Genomic DNA, 8,023 nt, shown 5'->3' with positions numbered 1-8,023 from the left:
TTCAGAACCTTGAGTGCCAGACCTCCACGGATGCCGTGGGCCTCAGTCTCACATCTTACATGTGTGGAGGACTATTTCTTCTCGAGACAGGACCTCTGTAGGTCGGGCTGGCCTGGAACTGCTGCCCCTCCTCACCCAGGCGCTGGTGCTGGCATCCAGGAGTGTGCCAGCACCGCTGCCTTAGAATTTTCTCTGTTAGATTCTCAGTTTAGAATTTAGGCTGCGCTCTTTTCAGCAGAACTGACTTAGGTTATTTCTGGGCTTTGGGCCCTGTGTTTGTTGTTTGTTTGTTTGTGTTTTCCTTCTTCTCCTATTTTGTGGCCAGAGGGGGCAGGGAAAGTTGCCTAAGTGTCAGACTCGCAGTGCAAAAAGGAAATGAAATTCCCAATCAGCATTAGCTTTCATGATGTGCAATGCACGTGTGATGTGAAGAATGTGTGTGATCCACAAGGACACGTGTGATGTGCAGGTGTGTCTATGGTGCGCAGTGTGTGTATCTGTGTGTGTGTATGTGATGTGCAGCATGTGTGTGATGTGCAATATGTGTGTGATGTAGGACATATGTGATGAGCGGTACATGTATGTTGGACCATATAATGGAGACTTGGGCAGGGGAGAGACACTCTGATGCTAAGGTGTTCATGCTCTGTGGGGGCATTGAATTTCATTTTGAAATTCTGGAAAACAATCAAGGTCGAAGGACTTAAAAATCTTATTGGCTGGAATCAGGGGCGGAATCTTTGGGTTGCGTCAGGAGATGGGGTTCGGCATAGCAGCAGCAGGGTAGCCCGGCAGAGTGTGACCCAGGACAGACTGGGAGGGGTACTGGGGGCAGCGGCAGCTCAGGGCACAGGCCCGGTCCCCCTTCTCGGGGGGCTTAGGTGTCTGCTCACGGCACTGCTTGAGGTGACCCACTTGCCGTTCATATAAGCCTCTGATTCTGGGTCATTTCCGTGAATTTCAGGGTCAGCCAGCCTTAACTCCTTTGGAGGCAACTGATCTGAGAAACCCAGCTGGAGGCAGCACTCCTTTCTGGCTCCAGGTACCTCCTCCGCGGCAGTGGGGACTTGGGAGGAAGGCAGAGCGAGGGAGAGGTACTAAGACCCCGAAGTATCCCTGCTGCAGTGAGAAAGCCACCCAGGCCTCTGCTCAAACCGCAGCCCGATGGAGATGAGGAGCCTCCCGCCCATCATCTCCAGCAGCGCCCCCAGCCCTCCATGGGAGGGGGTAATGACGTCCAGTTTTGCACACTTCAGATCCATTAGTAGCAATTACCTTTCCCCAGGTGTTTTGAGTTAGTTTTATCATAGCGTTCTTACAGTTGGGGGATAATGACCGTAATAATGTACACAGCATTTTCAAGTCACTGTTTTTAGCCGCAATAACACCATTAGTGGGTCTATTTAACAAGCGTATTGCACACTAAAAGTTAAGGTGTTCCCTATTCCCCTCCCTTCCCCCACAGAAACCCTTCACCATCCTTCTACTCAGTGGAGATTTTCTACTCCAAAGTTTTAGAGAGATCTTTCCTATCCTCAGTTTTTCTCTGGAAACAGTAGAAGGACGTAAATGGCTTGACTTCAAATTGTTAATTGTTTAGCTGTTGTTTTCCTGATGGGCAAGCCAGCTCCAGAACCGAATGGTCATGAAAATGGAAAAGATATGCATTTTGTAAAGCTCATTTAAGCCAGAGATCCATGGGCTGTGCTGGCACCTTCAAGGCAGATAGTTTTGAACTTCACAGGGAGAAATCTTTGAGACATGTGGGTCTCCTCTAGTCAGCTGAGCTCTGTGTGTGTCTCCAGCTAGCACTCTAGAGTGGTGTTTGTGGTGGTTTGAATGCGAAGTGTGCCCCATAGCCTCAGGCACTTGGTCCCCACTTGGCGGTGCTGTTTGGAAGGTTCAGGTGGTGTGGCCTTGCTGGAGGAACTATGTCGCTGTGGGTGGGCCTTGAGAGTCAAGCCTGACTTGCAGGGCTCTAGTTGAGAAGGGAGCTCTCAATTTTCTGCTCAACTTTCCAGCCGCCTTTGTCAGCCGCCTGCCGCCATGCTTCCCGGCCATGACGGACTGCGACCCTCTGGAACTGGAAGCCCCAGCAAACCCTTCCTTCTCTAAGTCACTGCTTGTGGTCACAGTGACTTATCACAGCAACAGAAAAGTGTTTGCACTCGTCCTTACACCCCCACTTCCTCTGGTCACCCCAGAGGCTAGAGAAACCCCGAACCTTTCTTTTGACACCTTTTTTCTATTCCCTTCCTTCCACCCACACCTGTTGCTCATGTTGTTCAGTGTGCTGTGTGTATATGTGTGTGAGCAGGTGCGTATGTGTGTGAGTGTGTGTATATATGTGTGTGTGAGTGTGTGTGTATGTGTGTGTGAGTATGTGAGTATGTGTTTGTGTGTGTGTTGCATGGTGTCTGTTTTGCATCTACACACTGATGTTTCATGTACCCCCATTTGAATTCACACCTGCTGACCTACCAGAATGCTGACTAAAAGGTGGCCTTGGACAATGACACTCACTCTTCTGCTCAGCCCTGGACTCTGGAAGTTCAAAGCCAACGTGTCAACTTCCTGGACTCTCTGCGGAGGAGGCTTTCTTCTCTCTCCTAGTTTCTGGGGCTAGCTCTGCTCCTTGGCCATCCTTGCTGCCTCTTCAAGCCGTGTTCTGCCTCTGTGGTCCTATTGCTCTGGGGTGTCTCTGTTTTCTTCACATGGCCTCTCTTTGTAAGTAACCCTAGACACAGATCAACGGCGGATGCTAAGACACCAACCCTTGATCACATCAGTGAAGACCCAGTGTCCAAATCAGGTCATGTTCACTCACAGCAGAAACAGTTAAAACATCAGTATATTTTGGGGTGCATACTCCAACCCCTACTCAGTAAACTGAACTTTTCTGAAGCTCAGAGCATTTGGTGGAACTTTTGGCTTTGAAGAGTTCTTAGGGTTTTCTTTTATAGCAGCATCCCATGCCTTGTTACAGGACTTCTAGGACTTAAGATGCCTTATAACATGTTTCTCTTCCCTACTCCATAAATATGTATGTGGTGTGCACACATGTATGCATGGGTGTTTTTGTGTACATGGGCACATGTATGTTTTCAGGTGTAGTTGAATGTGTGTGCGTGTGCGTGTGTGTGTGTGTGTGTGTGTGTGTGTGTGTGTGTGTGTGTGTGAGACAAAAGACAAAATTAGGGCCACAGATGTAATTACGGTTGCTTCAGGAGCATGGGTGGTGGGTCCTCTGTGGGACCTGCGTGGCAGTGACTATGCCACTCGAGATGTCTCTTCTTCCCCCGGCAGCCATTGATTTGCCTATAAGGCCTCGGGGAGAGGCAGGCCTCGTGAGCCCTTCCTTCGTCCATGGCCGACTGTTGAAGGGCCCAGACATGTGCAGCCATCCCAGCTGCCATGATGAGTTCAAGAGCGCAAGTGCCAGGTCGTACCAGTGCCTTCTGCACTTCTCTCCTGACTCTCACGTTCTCTTTGCCCTTCTTTGGCAGGGTTCCCTTGGCCTTCATGTGAGGGGAGGTGTAGATGTCCCATTCAGACAATGCTCACGGAGCTGAGCATTCAACAGTCACCCCTTCTCAGCACTTTGACCGGCTGTGAGTCACTGCAGGGCACCTGACCATTGCAGCGGGAAACGTCTCCAAGTAAGGATGGCAGTGCCACGGCTCTAGGGGCATTAGCATAAATATCTAGAAGGCAGTTTGATGGGCTCAGTGTGTTTGTGTATTCAGATAATAGTAGTAGCTTCCACACTAGGGCCGATGGCTCTCTAGAACTCTGCAGAGTTTTGATCAGGTTTGTGAAACCAGGCAGGAATTCCCTACTGTGGAACAGGCCTCCCATAAAGCCAGGAAGCAGTGGTTGCCTCCGTGACAATTGTGCCACTTTTAAGCCAGTGGTCACAGCTTGCCTGGCAGGTCAGGAGCGTAGCTGGCAGGATCCAAGGTGAGTAAAACTGTAGATGTCTGTTTCCCCCTGCAGCGTGCATTTCATTTTCCATCGATGTGAAAGCTATGACGGCTAGCTAGCCGCGGGGAGCTTACGGTTCAATTTGAGTTGACTTCTCTCTGTCTTGCAACCAAAGCATGTGGCGTTTTCAGCAACAGGTCTTACCATCCAGCAAAACTTATTTAAATCAACTTTTTTGACTATGGAAACTTTAAAACATTTTTTTCATTACATCAGATTTTCTCCATTAGCAGCTAGGGAGATATTTTGGATGGGGGTGTGGGATGCAGGCCCAGGGTCTGCTGCTTATGCCATATGGATTGCTCCAAATGAGGAGAGTCGAATAATATGACCTTCAGCTCAGTCATTTTTATTTTGAATAGCTTGAAATGGGTACTGAGGAATGGAAAGGGTTTTTAAAAACCTCAGTTCTGAGTGATACTCAAATTTAGTCAAGAGTTGGATGGAACAGCCATGGGGGGGCCTCCCCGCTCAGCCTCTCCCATCACCATTGCGAGGTGAAGAACAAGTATGGATCTTAGAATGTATGCTGCATAATTGCTGTTTGAGTCCAGCGATTCAGCCAGGAGCCTTAGCAGAGTCAGAGAGCCCTTATGCTATTCTATATTTTCAATCACAATGATTTTAAATGATGTGATAAAATGCTGAGCTGCCTGGGAAAAACTTGATTTTCTGTTTGTTTTTCAAAGAATATAATGACGATAATTTTCAACAATAATAAGTCTTCATTTTACCCCTTGTAGCATCATGTGTCTTTTTGATAAAAGTTTAATTTCAGATGGGCTTTTTAAAAAATTCATCTATTTATTTTACATCTTAGCCACAGCCCGTCCCCCAGTCCTCCCCTCCCAGTTCCTCTTCCCCTCCTCCCCCCCAACCCCCTTCCTCTTCCACCTCCATCCAGGAAAGGGCAGGCCTCCCATGAGTATCAACAAAACATGCCACATCAAGTTGCAGTAAGACTAAGCACCTTCCCATGCATTAAGGCTGGGCAAGTTGGATGGTTTTTTTTGTTTTTTTTTTTTTTTTTTATCAGACTCACGATGGCGAGTTTGTCCACTGGTATGATTTGGGGAGATAAGTCTATTTGTTACTAGCTTGAGCAACACTTATTTAGGAAGGAGTCTTGGTGTAAGTGTGAACTGTGCCCTGCACTCTTTGAATACTTAATCCCTAGGTTCTGGTGCCTCCTTTGGGGCAGGAGGCAGGGCTGACTGTCGTGGGGTAGAGGTGGTGGGGGTGGGTCTGAGATTCAAGCCTGGCCATGCTCCCAGCACCTTCTCCTTCAGGAGAGAACGGGCATCACCATCATTTGTTATATGGAAATTAATGGCATCTGCAGTTGGTGGCAGTGGCTATGTGGCATCTGATGTGGGTGGAAGTGACTGATGGTATGCTCCAGGAGATTTAGATCTGAGAGTATGTACAACATCCTGTGGGTCTCCATAGGTGATTTTTTTACTGGGGTTCACTTTACCAGGAAGGCTTGTGGAAGGGAACAATCCCAAGTTGACACTCCCCGAGTAGGGCCACCCCAAGGCTCTTGTACAGGTCCTGGGGCCCTTGCCTTAGGGGCTTATTGAAGCTGGAGGCCCATCCTGCACCAGTGCCATGGGGCTGCACAAGCTTGAGAAAGGAGCTCTTTCTGATGCCCATGGAGTACCCATCGGCTAGGAGCCACTTCCTCATGGGAATCCTGCAGTTCAACACACAGGGGTGTCTTTGTGTTCAGGAGAAATTCCTCTCAGCATCAGAAGTTGCTGCTTCCCCCTTCCAGTCTGTTTATCCTGCAGTGATTTACCCTTGGGCTACTGGAAGGTGTAGAAGCAGGCTGGATCTTCCTCTAGCAGGTGAACGGGATTTCATGGATGTTTTGAGTGGAGTTGGGGACCCTGTAGAGCTTACTCATTTGAGAACATGGTCTATGCCCTGCTTGAGTTTTTGATTGCTTGCGTTTTGGTTTGCCTACTTTGCAGGATTATAGTAAGTTTGTATTCATGCCGTGATGGTTAAAGAAACTCCATTTTATGCTGGGCATCTCTCTTGGTACTCAGTAGCCCTTTATCGTTTGTCTCTGACTCCAGTCCCTGGAAGGTAAATTCCCAGTAACTGTGACTCAGTGACTCCCCCGCTCCATGTACAGCCACAACTATCCACTTGTTATGATATGACTGCCTTTTCAGCTTTTGTAACTTGCTTACACATATACTAAAAGATTGTTTTGAGTTGCCTCAACCACTTAACTTGGCAGAACAGAGCGGTTTTTGTGGTTTTTCCCTTTAAAAGCCCTTCTGCACACCGCTCTTCACAACACGCCTGAGATCGGGCTTTACGGCTGCCGTCCAGCTAGCAGCTAATCAATAAATCCTGTAATTATGGCTGAATTGAGTCTGTGGTCTTCTCCCAGGGGCCACACTCCATAACAATTCAACAAATACTGAGGGTGGGACTCTGTCCCAGGAGCATGGCTGGGCGGAGGGGACAGGCAAGGCCTTGCACTCACAGGCTGGATGCGAACTAAGGAAGAGCCACAGATGCATCTTGAGTACACAGTCAAGAGAGTGGGCTGTGGGCTGGGACCAATGTCAGGCCTGAAGCAAGCATGGGGATGATGTGGCCTTGTGTGAGCTGGGGAAGGAGGGTGTGCTCGATCGTTTATGTCAACTTGACACAAGCTAAAGTCATCTGAGAGGAGGGCACCTCAACTGAGAAAATGCCTGCATAAGATCTGGTTGGACACAAGTCTATAAGGCATTTTCTTAAGTATTGATTGATGCGGCGCGCAGCTCATTGTGGGTGGGGCCATCCCTGGGCTGGTGGTATCCTGGGCTCTATAAGAAAGCAGGCTGAGCAAGCCATGAGGAACAAGCCACCCCTCATGGCCTCTGCATCAGCTCCTGCCTCCAGGATCCTGCCCTGTTTGAGTTCCTGTCCTGACTTCCTTTGGTGATGAACTATGATGTGGAAGAGTGTGTAGTGTAAATTCTAATTGGTCTTAATAAAAACCCGGAGTCAGCTATCGAGATGAAAGCTAAAAGATCAGAGAAGCGGAGCAGCCAGCCACTAGAAAGACTTCTTACCTCTAGAAATCCGAAATCCTCAGACTGAAAGGGCTGATCTCCTGTCTCCACCTCACCTTATCACTTCCTCTCTCTGCCCAGCCATGTCACTTCCTGCTTCCTCCTCCCTAGTGTTGGGATTAAAAGCATGTGCCTCCCAGGTACTGGGATCAAAAGCATAAGATCCCCAGTGCTGAGATCAAAGGCATGCCACCACTGCCTGGCCTCCATGGTTAACCAGTGGCTAGCTCCACATTCTGATCTCCAGGCAAGCTTTATTTGTTAGAGCACAAACAAAATATCACCACATAAGAGAAATAAACTCTTTCCTCTCCAGTTGCTTTTGGTCACGGTGTTTCATCACAGCCATGGAAGCTAAGACCGAATGAGTGAGGAAGTCAGCTGAGAAGAGAGTTCCTGTGCAGGAGGTGAGTGAGGCCGTAGGCGCAGGTCAATGGCCACAGCAAACTGAGTTCCCAGTGGCTGCCCTGGTGGTTCTTCCTAGCACCACCTCTTCTCGACTGTGTGGGTGCTGCGTGGTGTGTGAAATCAAGGAGAACGCACTGCCAGGAAGCTGAAGGGAAGACAAACACATAGGTTCCCCAGGCACCGCATGGCTGGCGAATTCCCAGTCATGGTGACTGCAGGTCTCCTTCCTTCTATCTTGAAAGCCCGGCCTTTCCTTCCAGGTGGCCCTCAGGGCCCTTGGTCTATATCTCATAATGGAGCTGCCATTGGAGCCCCCTCTCTTCAGGTGTGGATTTGTTGGGAATCCCCAGGATTTAAAAATCTAGACCCCCCCCCCATCCTGCAGGCTTCGGTTCCCTTCCCACTGAGCCAGTGTGGAGCATTGAGGGGCAATGGCCAGCAAAAGGCCTTTCCTTGAAGACGTCATCATGCTTATCGAACACTGGAGTCATTGCTGGGCTGAGATACAGCCCTCTTCACGTAATGTCCTCTGAGCAGCTAGAACAATTGAC

Source organism: Peromyscus maniculatus, chromosome 11 (assembly GCF_049852395.1).
Source record: "Peromyscus maniculatus bairdii isolate BWxNUB_F1_BW_parent chromosome 11, HU_Pman_BW_mat_3.1, whole genome shotgun sequence".
NCBI lineage: Eukaryota > Metazoa > Chordata > Mammalia > Rodentia > Cricetidae > Peromyscus > Peromyscus maniculatus.
Note: the sequence above shows the minus strand (reverse complement) of the source record.